The 15,840-nt window shown below is 49.1% G+C and overlaps 1 pseudogene across 1 annotated transcript; it reads left to right on the forward strand.

Moving 5' to 3' along the window:
* Window positions 1–600: 600 nt before the first annotated feature.
* On the forward strand, window positions 601–2,548 carry LOC100284291 (LOC100275133-like pseudogene; annotated as a pseudogene). Its single transcript, NR_148410.1, has 5 exons — window positions 601–851; window positions 959–1,100; window positions 1,649–1,902; window positions 2,153–2,201; window positions 2,277–2,548. The product of NR_148410.1 is annotated as a protein-like pseudogene (transcript).
* The last annotated feature ends 13,292 nt before the right edge of the window (window positions 2,549–15,840 follow it).

Here is a 15,840-nt window from a genome sequence, read left to right on the forward strand (position 1 = left end):
AAGTCGTTTCAAATCCTACATAAAGAGTATGGATAAATCATGGATCACAAGTGAATGGTTTTCTAGGGAGACAAAGGTTTATAAACAACCGCCTTCTCGTCTTCATCCCAGAAGCTGCTGCCCAGGTGTAACACTATAAAAATCATTAAATAAAAATAATACATTTAGTTAATAATGATATTTATGGTAATCAATTTTTTTAAAAAAAGTGCTTGTTATTTATTTACCTTTGGAATGATTTTTTATTGCTTATAATTGATTTTTTAGATATTTAACAAATATTTCTTATTAAATAAAAATCCTAGTAAATTAATAATATAATTATTAGTCCCAAAAATAAATATTTTATTTATAAATAGTTTTGGGTTAATTGTTATAAATTTTGTGGTTATTTAAATTATATTTTGAAATTAGAAAGGAATTAGAAAAGAAATAAAAAAACTAACCTAACCTAACCTAGCCGGCCCACCAGGTCCCATGAAACCGGCCATGCCCCTAGCCGGCCCACCAGGTCCCATGAAACCGGCCATGCCCCCAACCCTAGCCGCCACTACCCTGCTCCCTCTCCCAAGCCACCGCCACTCCTTCTCCCTCTTGCGCAACCAGAGCGCACAAACCCAATGCGGCGCCGGCCCCTCCTCCCTCTTGCGCAATTTGGCTGTGTGGCCACGGACTATCAAGAACAGGCAGTGGATCCTGACCCCTTTTTCTCTCATTCCAGCAGCAGCGGTGGAGAAGATCCTGCAGGTAGTGCAGCAGTGAGGCGGTGGATCTCCAGACAGTGCAGCAGTTGGGTGGCAGGTGGAGCAGCCCCAGCCAGTTTCGTTTCTAGTGGGGAGCGTGTTGTGCTGGTGTGAGATCTGGGCGGGGCCTTTGTTATCCGGTTTGAAACCACGTTTTCGGGCTTCGAATTTTGCGGTCCCTTATCCGGATGTTTTTTTTGGGTTCCCGTTCTCAGGCGAGGTCGAGCAGCAGAGGACGCCGGCGACAACTAACTTGCTCTCCGGAGCGGAGGGCGAGGAGGTCGAAAGGAGGAAGGAGACCATGGAGCTGTTCCCGCAGAGCGTCGGGTTCAGCATCAAGGATGCTGCTGCCCCTAGGTGCGTACCACTGCTGCTTCACATCATCTAAATCCATTTCGATTTTGGTTTGCGCAACAGTTGTTACGTAGTAGCACAGCAGAACTCAAGCCTAGCTAGCTGTCTTATGTCTCCTGGACAAAAGGCCAAGCAATTTGACTTTCTAACATAGAGATCTGAGTTTAATGAGTGTTTATAGGTGGAAGTGGAACATGTGGTATAAAATCTAGTTGAGCCGGATGGCAAATGACAGAGCATGTTATTACGTATGTGTAAAGCTAAAGCATCCCTTGCTGTTCAGTCTGTGTTGGTATTCCTTGGTCAAAGCTGTATCTTTGTAATCTTAAGAAGTTACCGCCTTTGCTAAAACACCGTGTTCTGCAAGGTAACACTGTTTCCTTTTATCAGGCAAAGCAACCAACATGCTCAGAGATTGTACCTAATGTTTATCATTAACTGCCAAGGATTATTAACAGGAAAAAAAAACAGAGTGGATAATTGATTGGCTAAGCTGAAGTAGCCTACTACATGCACTGTTCCTTAGTGTTCTTCTCTGTAATATTTGTCAGGGAGGAGCAAGGAGATAAAGAGAAGCCTAAGCAGCTCACAATCTTCTATGGCGGGAAGGTGCTGGTATTTGACGATTTCCCCGCCGACAAGGCAAAGGATCTGATGCAGCTGGCCAGCAAGGGCAGCCCAGTGGTACAGAACGTTGTTTTGCCTCAACCCTCTGCAGCTGCTGCTGTCAGTACTGACAAGGCCGTGCTGGACCCGGTCATCAGCTTGGCCGCTGCTAAGAAGCCTGCTCGCACAAATGCTTCTGGTATAAACACTCTCCCTCTGGCCAGCTGGGGTATTTATTGAGTTAGCATCTCTAAAATATTACATTTAAGTTAGCATCTCTAAAATATTACATGATATTTATTGAGTTTTTTATATGTCTTATAAGTTTTCCCAATTATTTCTAAACCAACCTATAGCTTATGTTTTGATCTACATGCTCACTAAATATATTTGATATCTTTTCAGCGACAAGAAAATTATAACCAAGTGCAATTGTTTTTTTGAAGCAGATGCATTACATCAAGAAAAAGATTTAGTGAAACTGTTTAGAAAGCTATTGTAAGTACATATTTACCTTTTTCCCTTCATTTTCGACTTATGTTACGCTAGACTAAGTTTTAATCTTGATGCTAGGATGATATTGATGCTCGGATGATATGGAAGCAACGATAGCAGTACCAGTTGAAGATGGACAGTTTGCGAAGTCTTCTACATAAATTTCACATGTCTTGCTTTTGTGACTGATCAGCTCTGGAGTAGCTAGAGTGATGTAGTTGTGGGCTTTTGAACAATAGCTGGAGTGATATGAAACATTAGTGATGTAGTTGTGGGCTTTATAATTGTGAATGATATTAGTAAATGATCTAGTTGTGAATGATATTATAATTGTGATGCTTTTGTGAATATATAATTGTGGTGCTTTTGTGTTTATGTGATGGATCTATGACTGTGGTATACTGATTAACTGTGTATGTCTTTATGATTTGTGTATAAAAATCTGTGATTTGTGGTGCTTAATTAAATGTATATTTTTATTAATAACAACTGTAAAAAGGACGACTTTCTGTTGGTTGCTAAATGTATAGTATGACGACTTACGGTTGGTTGCTAAATCTATAGTACAGCAACCCACGGTTGGTCGCTAAATATACAATATTAGCAACGGACGGTCGGTCGCTAAAAAGATGTCGGTCGCTAAAGCCTTTAGCGACGGCACTTACAGCGACCATCCTTATGGGTCGCTAAAAGTTTTTAGCGACCAACCGTAGGTCGCTGAAGGCCGTTTTAGCAACCAACCGTAGGTCGCTGTAAGTGAACCGTCGTGTAGTGATTGCTTCTTCTTTCTCATTCGTTCTTACGATCAACTCAATTGTAAACAAGGCAAGAGACACCAATTGTGTGGTGGTCCTTGCGGGAAGTTTGGTTCCCAATTGATTTGAGAAGAGAAGCTCACTCGGTCCGAGGGACCGTTTGAGAGAGGGAAAGGGTTGAAAGAGACCCGGTCTTTGTGACCACCTCAACAGGGAGTAGGTTTGCGAGAACCGAACCTCGGTAAAACAAATCCATGTGTCACACTCTTTATTCGCTTGCGATTTGTTTTGCACCCTCTCTCGCGGACTTGATTATATTTCTAACGCTAACCCGGCTTGTAGTTGTGATTAAGTTTGTAAATTTCAGATTCGCCCTATTCACCCCCCTCTATGTGACTTTCAATTGGTATCGGAGCCTGGTGCTTCATTAGAGCCTAACCGCTCGAAGTGATGTCGGGAGATCACACCAAGAAGGAGATGGAGACCGGCAACAAGCCCACTACAAGCCACGGGAAGGCTTCATCGGGAGAGTCCCGTAACAAAGGGAAGGGGAAGGAGAAGAAACCCTCTTCCCACAAGTCGCATCGGAGTGGGGACAAGAAAAAGAAGATGAGGAAGGTGGTCTACTACGAGACCGACACCTCATCGCCATCTACCTCCGGCTCCGACGCGTCGTCCGTCACTTCTAAGCGCCATGAGCGCAAGAAGTTTAGTAAGATCCCCCTACGCTATCCTCGCATTCCTAAACATACGCCTTTACTTTCCGTCCCATTAGGCAAACCACCAACGTTTGATGGTGAAGATTATGCTAGGTGGAGTGATTTAATGTGATTTCATCTAACCTCACTCCACAAAAGTATATGGGATGTCGTTGAGTTTGGTACACAGGTACCATCTGTAGGGGATGAAGATTATGATGAGGACGAAGTAGCCCAAATCGAGCACTTCAACTCCCAAGCCACAACTATACTCCTCGCCTCTCTAAGTAGAGAGGAATACAACAAGGTGCAAGGATTAAAAAATGCCAAGGAAGTTTGGGACGTGCTCAAGACCGCGCACGAGGGAGATGAGCTAACCAAGATCACCAAGCGGGAGATGATCGAGGGGGAGCTCGGTCGCTTCCGGCTTCGCAAAGGGGAAGACCCACAAGACATGTACAACCGGCTCAAAACCTTGGTGAACCAAGTGCGCAACCTCGGGAGCAAAAAGTGGGATGACCACGAGATGGTTAAGGTTATTCTTAGATCACTTATTTTCCTTAACCCTACTCAAGTTCAATAAATTCGTGGTAATCCTAGATATACACTAATGACTCCCGAGGAAGTAATCGGGAATTTTGTGAGATTTGAGTATATGATCAAGGGCTCAAAGAAAATCAATGAGCTAGATGATCCCTCCACATCCGAAGCACAACCGGTTGCATTCAAGGCAACGGAGGAGAAGAAGGAGGAGTCTACATCAAGTAGACAACCAATCGACGCCTCAAAGCTCGACAATGAGGAAATGGCGCTCGTCATCAAGAGCTTTCGCCAAATCCTCAAGCAAAGGAGGGGGAAAGATTACAAGCCCCACTCCAAGAAGGTTTGCTACAAGAGTGGTAAGTCCGATCACTTTATAGCAAAATGTCCTAATTCTAGTGACAGTGACAGGGGCGACGACAAGAAGGGGAGAAGAAAGGAGAAGAAGAAATACTACAAGAAGAAGGGCGGCGATGCCCATGTTTGTCGCGAGTGGGACTCCGACGAAAGCTCTAGCGACTCCTCCTCCGACGAGGACGCCACCAACATCGTTGTCACCAAGGGACTTCTCTTCCCCAACATCGGCCACAAGTGCCTCATGGCAAAGGGCGGCAAAAAGAAGAAGGTTAAATCCAAATCCTCCACTAGATATGAGTCCTCTAGCGATGATAATGCTAGTGATGAGGAAGATAATTTGCGTACTCTTTTTGCCAACCTAAACATACAACAAAAAGAAAAGTTAAATGAATTGATTAGTGCCATCCATGAGAAGGATGACCTCTTGGACACCCAAGAGGACTTCCTAATCAAGGAAAACAAAAAACATGTTAAGGTTAAAAATGCTTATGCTCTAGAAGTTGAAAAATGTGAGAAATTAACTGGTGAGCTAAGCACGTGCCATGATGTTATCAACAACCTTAGAAATGAAAATGCTAGTTTAATTGCTAAGGTTGATTCAAATGCTTGTGATGTTCCAATTCCCAATCTTAGAAATGATAATGATGATTTGCTTGCTAAGATTGAAGAATTAAACATGTCTCTTATAGCCTTAGGATTGAGAATGAAAAATTGCTTGCTAAGGCTAAAGAACTAGATGTTTGCAATGTTACAATTTCCGATCTTAGAGATAAAAATGATATATTGCGTGCTAAGATTGTTGAACTTAATTCTTGCAAACCCTCTACATCTACCACTGAGCATGTCACTATTTGCACTAGATGTAGAGATGTTGATATTAATGCTATTCATGATCATATGATATTAATTAAGCAACAAAATGATCATATAGAAAAATTAGATGCTAAAATTGTCGAGCATGACTTAGAAAATGAAAAATTTAAATTTGCTAGAAGCATGCTCTATAGAGGGAGACGCCCTGGCATTAAAGATGGCATTGGCTTCCAACAGGGAGGCAATGTCAAACTTAATGCCCCTCCTAAGAAATTGTCCAACTTTGTTAAGGGCAATGCTCCCATGCCTCAGGATAACGAGGGTTACATTTTGTACCCTGTCGGTTATCCTGAGAGCAAAATTAGGAGAATTCATTCTAGGAAGTCTCACTCTGGCCCTAACCATGCTTTTATGTATAAGGGTGAGACGTCTAGTTCTAGGCAACCAACCCGTGCTAAGTTGCCTAAGAAGAAAACTCCTAGTGCATCAAATGATCATGACATTTCATTTAAAACTTTTGATGCATCATATGTTTTAACTAACAAATCCGGCAAGGTAGTTGCCAAGTATGTTGGGGGCAAACATAAGGGATCAAAACTTGTGTTTGGGTACCCAAAGTTCTTGTATCTAATGCCAAAGGACCCAAAACCATTTGGGTACCTAAAGTGAAGAACTAAACTTGTTTTGTAGGTTTATGCATCTGGGGGATCAAGTTGGGTAATCGACAGCGGATGCACAAACCACATGACAGGGGAGAAGAAGATGTTCTCCTCCTACGAGAAAAACCAAGATCCCCAACGAGCTATCACATTCGGGGATGGAAATCAAGTTTGGTCAAAGGATTGGGTAAAATTGCTATATCTCCTGACCATTCCATTTCCAATGTTTTTCTTGTAGATTCATTAGATTACAATTTGCTTTACGTTTCTCAATTATGCAAAATGGGCTACAACTGTCTATTTACTGATGTAGGTGTCACTGTCTTTAGAAGAAGTGATGATTCAGTAGCATTTAAGGGAGTGTTAGAGGGTCAGCTATACTTAGTAAATTTTGATAGAGCTGAACTCGACACTTGCTTAATTGCTAAGACTAACATGGGCTGGCTCTGGCATCGCCGACTAGCACATGTTGGGATGAAGAATCTTCATAAGCTTCTAAAGGGAGAGCACATTTTAGGATTAACAAATGTTCATTTTGAGAAAGACAGGATTTGTAGCGCATGCCAAGCAGGGAAGCAAGTTGGTGCTCATCATCCACATAAGAACATCATGACGACTGACAGGCCACTGGATCTCCTACACATGGATCTATTCGGCCCGATAGCTTACATTAGCATCGGCGGGAGTAAGTACTGTCTAGTTATTGTGGATGACTATTCTCGCTTCACTTGGGTGTTCTTTTTGCAGGAAAAATCTCATACCCAAGAGACCTTAAAAGGATTCTTGAGATGGGCTCAAAATGAGTTCGGCTTAAGGATCAAGAAAATTAGAAGCGACAACGGGACGGAGTTCAAGAACTCTCAAATTGAAGGCTTCCTTGAGGAGTAGGGCATCAAGCATGAGTTCTCTTCTCCCTACACGCCACAACAAAATGGTGTAGTGGAGAGGAAGAATCGAACTCTATTGGACATGGCAAGAACCATGCTTGATGAGTACAAGACTTCGGATCGGTTTTGGGCCGAGGCGGTCAACACCGCCTGCTACGCCATCAACCAGTTATATCTACACCGAATCCTCAAGAAGACATCATACGAACTCCTAACCGGTAAAAAGCCCAACATTTCATATTTTAGAGTCTTTGGTAGCAAATGTTTTATACTTATTAAAAGAGGTAGAAAATCTAAATTTGCTCCTAAGACAGTAGAAGGCTTTTTACTAGGATATGATTCAAACACAAGGGAATATAGAGTCTTTAACAAGTCCTCAGGACTAGTTGAAGTTTCTTATGACGTTGTGTTTGATGAGACTAACAGCTGTCAAGTAGAGCAAGTTGATCTTGATGAGATAGGTGATGAAGAGGCTCCGTGCATCGCGCTAAGGAACATGTCCATTGGGGATGTGTGTCCTAAGGAAACCGAAGAGCCTCCAAATGCACAAGATCAACCATCCTCCTCCACGCAAGCATCTCCACCAACTCAAAATGAGGATGAGGCTCAAGTTGATGAAGGAGAAGATCAAGCAAATGAGCCACCTCAAGATGATAGCAATGATCAAGGGGGAGATGCAAATGATCAAGACAAGGAGGATGAAGAACAAAGACCGCCACACCCAAGAGTCCACCAAGCAATCCAACGAGATCACCCCGTCGACACCATTCTCGGCGACATTCATAAGGGGGTAACCACTCGATCTTGTGTTGCTCATTTTTGTGAACATTATTCTTTTGTTTCCTCTATTGAGCCACACAGGGTAGAGGAAGCACTTCAAGATTCGGATTGGGTGGTGGCGATGCAAGAGGAGCTCAACAACTTCACTAGGAACGAGGTATGGTATTTGGTTCCACGTCCTAATCAAAATGTTGTACGAACCAAATGGGTGTTCCGCAACAAGCAAGACGAGCATGGTGTGGTGACAAGGAACAAAGCACGACTTGTGGCCAAGGGATACTCCCAAGTCGAAGGTTTGGATTTCAGTGAAACCTATGCACCCGTAGCTAGGCTTGAGTCAATTTGTATATTATTGGCCTATGCTACTTACCATGGCTTCAAGCTTTATCAAATAGACGTGAAGAGTGCCTTCCTCAATGGACCAATCAAGGAAGAGGTCTATGTTGAGCAACCTCCCGGCTTTGAAGATAGTGAGTACCCTAACCATGTGTATAAACTCTCTAAGGCGCTTTATGGGCTCAAGAAAGCCCCAAGAGCATGGTATGAATGCCTTAGAGATTTCCTTATCACTAATGGATTCAAAGTCGGAAAGGCCGATCCTACACTCTTTACCAAAACACTTGAAAATGATTTGTTTGTATGCCAAATTTATGTTGATGATATTATATTTGGGTCTACTAACGAATCTACATGTGAAGAGTTTAGTAGGATCATGACACAGAAATTCGAGATGTCAATGATGGGGGAGTTGAAGTACTTCTTGGGATTTCAAGTGAAGCAACTCCAAGAGGGCACCTTCATTAGCCAAACGAAGTATATTCAAGACATTCTAACCAAGTTTGGGATGAAGGATGCCAAACCCATCAAGACACCCATGGGAACCAATGGGCATCTCGACCTCGACGAGGGAGGTAAATCCGTCGATCAAAAGGTATACCGGTCGATGATAGGCTCTCTACTATATTTATGTGCATCTCGACCAGATATTATGCTTTCCGTATGCATGTGTGCAAGATTCCAAGTCGACCCTAAGGAAGCTCACCTTACGGCCGTAAAACGAATCTTGAGATATTTAGTTTATACTCCTAAGTTTGGGCTTTGGTGTCCTAGGGGATCCACTTTTGATTTAATTGGTTATTCGGATGCCGATTGGGCGGGGTGTAAAATTAATAGAAAGAGCACATCGGGGACTTGCTAGTTCTTGGGAAGATCCTTGGTGTCTTGGGCTTCAAAGAAGCAAAATTCCGTCGCTCTTTCTACCGCCGAGGCCGAGTACATTGCCGCAGGCCATTGTTGCGCGCAACTACTTTGGATGAGGCAAACCCTTAGGGACTACGGTTACAAATTAACCAAAGTTCCTCTTCTATGTGATAATGAGAGTGCAATCCGCATGGCGGATAATCCCGTTGAGCATAGCCGCACTAAACACATAGCCATTCGGTATTAGTTTCTAAGGGATCACCAACAAAAGGGAGATATCGAGATTGCATACATTAACACTAAAGATCAATTAGCCGATATCTTTACCAAGCCACTTGATGAACAAACCTTTAACAAACTTAGACATGAGCTAAATATTCTTGATTCTAGGAATTTCTTTTGATGTCTTGCACATATAGCTCATAAGTATACCTTTGATCATGTCTCTTTTATATATGCTATGACTAATGTGTTTTCAAGTGAATTTCAAACCAAGTCATAGGTGTATTGAAAGGGAATTGGAGTCTTCGGCGAAGACAAAGGCTTCCACTCCACTCCATAACTCATCCTTCGTCGTCGCTCCGAGCAACTCTCCGTCTTTGGTATAATCTTCACTCATGTTTTATTTGTCAAAAAGGGGGAGATTGAAAGGGCTCTAATGACTTCGTTTTGGCGATTTATGCCAAAAGGGGAGAGAGCATGAGCCCAAAGCAAAAGGACCGCACCACCACCTCGTTTTTAAAAACTAGTGATTTTCATTGGTACATTTCAAATTGGTATCTTATTATGTTCAAAAGGGGGAGAAAGTAATATTTTCAAAATAGATATCTTAAAACCCTCTTGAACACTAAGAGGAGGATTTCATTAAGGGGGAGTTTTGTTTAGTCAAAGGAAAAGCATTTGAAACAGGGGGAGAGAATTTCAAATCTTGAAAATGCTTCGCAAAATCTTATTCATTTACCTTTGACTATTTTGCAAAAGGACTTTGAAAAGAATTTACAAAAGAATTTGCAAAAACAAAACATGTGGTGCAAGCGTGGTCCAAAATGTCAAAAAAAAAAAGAAACAATCCATGCATATCTTATAAGTATTTATATTGGCTCAATTCTAAGTAACCTTTGCACTTACTATTATGCAAACTAGTTCAATTATGCACTTCTATATTTGCTTTGGTTTGTGTTGGCATCAATCACCAAAAAGGGGGGGATTGAAAGGGAATTAGGCTTACACCCATTTCCTAAATGATTTTGGTGGTTGAATTGCCCAACACAAATAAATTGGACTAACTAGTTTGCTCTAGTCTATAAGTTCTACAGGTGCCAAAGGTTCACAATAAGCCAATAAAAAGAGCAAGAAAAGGGTTCAACAAAGAGAGCAAGGGATAACCGAAGGCTGCCCTGGTCTGGCGCACCGGACTGTCTGGTGTGCCACCGGACAGTGTCCGATGCACCAGGGAACTCCAAGCCAAACTCTTCACCTTCAGGAATTCTTAGAGGCGCTTCGCTATAATTCACCGGACTGTCCGGTGCACCACCGGACAGTGTCTGGTGCTCCAGAGGAGAGCGACTCTGAACTCGCCAGCTTCGGATTTCCGCTCCGCTATAATTCACCGGACATGTCTGGTGCACACCGGACTGTCCGGTGAGCCAGTGGAGAAACGGCTACTTCGCGCCAACGGTCGACTGCAACGCATTAAATGCGTGCTAGCGTGCGCAGAGGAGCAGAACACGTGCGGGTGGCACACCGGACAGTCCACAGGACATGTCCGGTGCACCACCAGACAGCTAGGCGGGCCCACAAGTCAGAACTGCAACGGTCGGAACCCAACGGCCTGGTCACGTAGCTGGCGCACCGGACAGTGTCTGGTGGTGTCGGCGTTTCGACCCCGGGGGGTCCCTGGACCGACGAGTAAATTGTCACCGCGTGCCCCAGCCCAGATGGGTCGGCGAGAGACGGAGCGCGAAGGGGGGAGAAGCCGGAGGGAGACAGGCGTAAAAGGGGAAACCCGCGGCCTTCGTGTTTGTCCCGCGCCCAGGTCGAGTGCGCTTGTAGTAGGGGGTTACAAGCGTCCGCGCGGGAGGGAGCGAGAGGCCTATGCGCGCGCCGTCCCGTCCTTCCCCGCGCGGCCAACCCTCTGTAAGAGGGCCCTGGACCTTCCTTTTATAGGCGTAAGGAGAGGGTCCAGGTGTACAATGGGAGATGTAGCGGTGTGCTAACGTGTCTAGCAGAGAAGAGCTAGTGCCCTAAGTACATGCCATCGTGGCAGCCCAAGAGGTTTTGGCACCCTGTTCGTGTGATGTCGTGGCCATCGGAGAAGCGCTAGAGCCTTGCGGAAGGACAGTTGTCGGGGCTGTCGAGTCCTTGCTGACGTCTCCTTGCTTCCGTAAGGGGGCTGAGAGCCGCCGTCGTCACGGAGCACGCGGGGCGCCATCATTATTTGTTTTACCGGGGCGAGCCAGATGGGACGCCGGTCTGGTTCCCCGTAGCTAGAGCTAGCTAGGGGTAGGGTAATGATGGCCCCTTCTGTGACGTGGTCGGTCCGAGCCCTGAGTAGGGCGAGGCGGAGGCTCCTCCGAGGTCGAGGTCGAGTCTGTCTTCCGAGGTCGAGGTCGAGTCCGAGCCCTTGGGTCGGGCGAGACGGAGACCATCGGCTGAGGCCGAGGCCGAGTCTGAGCCCTGGGGTCGGGCGAGGCGGAGTTCGTCGTCTTCCGGGGCCGAGCTCGAGTCCGAGCCCTGGGTCGGGCGAGGCGGAGTTCGTCGTCTTCCGGGGCCGAGCCCGAGTCCGAGCCCTGGGTCGGGCGAGGCGGAGTTCGTCGTCTTCCGGGGCCAAGCCCGAGTCCGAGCCCTGGGTCGGGCGAGGCGGAGCTTCCTATGGCACCAGAGGCCGGACTTGACCGCTGTCAGCCTCACTCTGTCGAGTGGCACAGCAGTTGGAGCGACACGGGCGGCGCTGTCTTCTTGTCAGACTGGTTAGTGGAGCGGCGAAGTGACTGCGGTCACTTCGGCTCAGTCGACTGAAGGGCGTGCGTCAGGATAAGGTGTCAAGCCACCTTTGCATTAAATGCTCCTGCGATACGGTCGGTTGGCATGGCGATCTGGTCAAGGTTGCTTCTTGGTGAAGACTGGGCCTCGAGCGAGCCGAAGGTGTGTCCGTCGCTTGAGGGGGCCCTCGGGCGAGTCGTGAATCCTCCGGGGTCGGCTGCCCTTGCCTGAGGCTGGGCTCGGGCGAGGCGAGATCGTGTCCCTTGGGTGGACCGAGCCTTGACTTAATCGCACCCATCAGGCCTTTGCAGCTTTGTGCTGATGGGGGTTACCAGCTGAGATTAGGAGTCTTGGGGGTACCCCTAATTATGGTCCCCGACAGTAGCCCCCGAGCCTCAAAGGGAGTGTTAATACTCGCTTGGAGGCTTTTGTCGCACTTTTTTGCTAGGGGACCGGCCTTTCTCGGTTGCGTTTTGTTCCGGTGGGTGCGCGCGAGCGCACCCGCCGGGTGTAGCCCCCGAGGCCTCGGAGGAGTGGTTTGACTCCTTCGAGGTCTTAATGCGTTTCGCGATGCTTCGGCCAGTTTGGTTGTTCCCTCATGCGAGCTGGCCGTAGCCCGGGTGCACGGTCGGGTCCCAAGTTCTCGGGCTGGTATGTTGATGCTGTCAACGGTTTTGCCGGAGCCGGGTTTGCGAGAGCAGCCCCCGAGCCTCCGCACAGAGCGAGAGGGCGGTCAAGGACAGACTTGACTTTTTTACATATGCCCCTGCGTCGCCTTTCTGCAAGGAGGAGGGGGGAAAAGCGCCATGTTGCCCTTGGAGGGCGCCGAACATGGTGTCTCCAGTGAGCTGCTAACGGGTAATCCGAGTGGACGCTCATGCCCCATTTGTTAGGGGTCGGCTAGTGGCCCGGAGGCGCGCTCCAAAAGTACCTGCAGGTGATTTGCCGGACCCGGTCCCCTTTTGACGGGGTCCGAGGGCTCGATGCCTCCCTCTGATGGGATTCCGTTACAAAAATCGTTCCCGTTGGTCTCGGAAATGTCCTAGGGTACCTCGGGAGCGTAGCCCGAGCCTTGGTTATGCATCGAACGTACCCAGGGTCATCCCTCGCTCTGCGTCTGAGGCGGTTGTTGAACCCTTTCGAGGGCCAGCCTACGAACCCCTGATCAGTAGTGGGCGCGGAGCCCGAGTGGCCTGAGGCGGCTGTTGAACCCTTCCGAGGGGTCGGCCTTCGAACCTCCAACCAGTAGCGGGCGCGGAGCCCGAGCGCTCTGAGGCGGCTGTTGAACCCCTCCGAGGGGCCAGCCTTCGAACCTCTGATCAGTAGGGGGCTCGGGGCCCGTTTCCTTCGCGGAGAAGGATCCCTTTCGGGGTATCCCCTTTCCCGGTCTCTATTGTAAGAGAGAGAAAGAGGAGAAGGAAAAGGATACGAAATCGAACGACGTGGCGCACCTTTTTTGACGCGGTCATTATGGCGGAGGTGAAGCGTCGCCTGCTTCGCCTGCCAAAGGTGGCGCCTGTCCTGCCGTAGAGTTAATGCGACGGGACGAGTGGTTCGCGGGGCAGCCGTTGCGCGTGCGCGAGCCGTTCGAAGAACGGAACACGGGTGCACCGTCTTCACACCGTGGGAGAGGGTTCTCTCGCTGTCCCAGGAGGGGACGTGAGCTTGGCTGACGACTTGACCGCTGCTTCAGCCCGCCTGCCACCGCCATTACTGTCGGCCCATTTCTGGCCGTATCGACCGTCGCGCCTTCTCCCGCGGCTGACTGGCCCATGACCGATGTGCCTGGTTGGCACTGTTGGGTCATGCGCAGGGTTGCCTCGAGTCGCGGTACTGGTTCCGCAGTCGAGGAGGCACGGTAGTGGCGCGAGTGGCGGTGCAGTTTCTTGCACGTAGCAACCGGCGCGCTGGTTACATGACGTGTGGGCCTGGGCCTCCATGCTGGATGCATCGAAGTCGAAAGGGTGTGCCCCCTTGGTGCGGTTGCATGCTGCCTGCATGGCGGTCCGCCCTTTCACCCGCTGGTTTGGGCGAAAGTGGAGGAATGCTCGTAACCGCTGGGCAGTTGCGCGCACCGCGCGCGGCAGTTTGGCTTCTTCCACTTTGGGCCAGCTTGCATGACGCGTGGGACCCAGCCCCCGTGTCGTGGGAGGACCTTGGAGCATGTTGGAGAAGACTCAGCCCGCGATGGCTGAGGACGCAAATGGGGAGAGTTGCCTTTAAAAGGAGGGTGACCCCCTTGAAAGGCAACCATGTCTTCGCGCTCCCCTTATGCATCGCGTCTTTCCACCTTCCGGGCCCCCGGATGGGGAACACTCGCAATCCTCCCGCCTTGTCGTTGGAGGAACGCAACTTCGCGGAAGTTGGTACCTTTCAGCCATCGTTCGGCTTCAAGGATTTTCATCAGGCAGCCCGGCCGCATCCCCTCGTCGGTGGTCACCCAAGACGATGACCACCAGCTCGATGGTGGGGAGAAGCGAGCCGGACTGCGATCTTGGTCCCGCCCTCAGCTTCATGGATCTTCATCATCTTTGCTGGGGTGGAGAGCGAGACGAGCCGGGGCTCTACCTCCCGCACGGGTCGGCTGGCCACCTCCTCTTCCAGCTTCTGGTGGTGGAAACCATCCTCCAGCTTTACGGAGGAGGCGTCCTCCAGCCATGCCGGGGAAGGCGAACTGTTGCTGCCCAGCTAGGATGCAACATTCTGTCCTCCTCCTCGCTTTCGTGGCGAGGACGGGAGCGAGGACCTGCCGGTGCGCTTTGGAGCGGCCCGCGCTCGCCGGTGTGGCGTTGGTGGAGGGGCGGACGCCGCCGTCGGTGTTGACGTGGTGGCAGCTGGAGAAAGCTTCCCCACCATCGAGGCCGTCAGCGCTGCCTACGGACCGACCTCCGGCTCTTTGGCTTTAATGTCTGGTTCGCGTCCCTAGAGTGGGGACGCGAACGAGAGCCTTCTAGTGGTTGCGTCCGTCCTAGGACCATAGCTGCTACTGCAGAGGTCGCTGGCGAGTCGCCTGGAGCTTGTCGCCCCGCAGGCTCCCCGGTGTGGAGGTTGTTCATACCTGCGGGGACGGAACCGGAGTTCCATTTGTAATGGCACCTTGAGTGTCGGTGTCTGTTCATTGTGGCTGTCGGGGCCTGAACATGTATGTATTTTCGGCACGGAGCCGTGTTTTCTCCTCATTTCGAGCACTAGGACTCGCCTGTCGGCTAACTGAACCGCCTAACCAAGTGTGAGTTGCCTCGTGCGAAGGTGACGAGTGAGGTATTCGTATCCCAGAGGTGTAGGAGTCCCTCGGCTCGGTCGGCCTTGCCGCCCGAGGCTTCTCTTGCTTAGTTAAAGGAAATCCTCGGCCGCTCTTCGATGAGCCGAAGCCGGAGGCAGCGGTGTCAGCATAGACAGAGGCAGAGTTGGTTCGAAAAGAAGACTTCGTCGGCCGGAGCCTGGCCGGGTCGTCCACTGGCGGGACCGACGCCGGAGTCGAGTTGCCGAGGCCATGAGCCAGGCTGATGTCCTCGAGGGACAGCTGGCCGAGGCTTCGGGGTGGCCGGCCGAGCCGTCTCCTCGGGCCGGATTCCTGTTGAAGGCCCTGGCGGCGATGGCCCGGGCGCGATGCTGATGTCGTCCTTCAGAGTGGAGATCCTCCGACCGCGTTGCCGCCCGAGGCTAGGTCGGACTTCGCCGAAGGTGTAGTTGACGCCGAGGGTGCTGCTGCTCCCCCTCCGTCGAGGTCCGAGCCTGCAGGATCGGTTTATCTTGTAGTATGCGTATGTTTTCTGTGGCCGCCGAGGCCCAAACATACTGTCGTCGTGTTGTAAAGCTCCGTTTCTTTTCCTCTTGTTTCGAGTATCTAGACTTATTTGTCGGTAACAGAATTGTTTGTCCGAGCGAGAGTTACTTTTCACGGAAGGTGATGAGTGAGGTATCCGTATCCTGGAGGCGTAGGAGTCCCTCGGATCGGTCGGCCTTGCCGC

This window comes from Zea mays, chromosome 4, assembly GCF_902167145.1.
Source record: "Zea mays cultivar B73 chromosome 4, Zm-B73-REFERENCE-NAM-5.0, whole genome shotgun sequence".
Lineage (NCBI taxonomy): Eukaryota > Viridiplantae > Streptophyta > Magnoliopsida > Poales > Poaceae > Zea > Zea mays.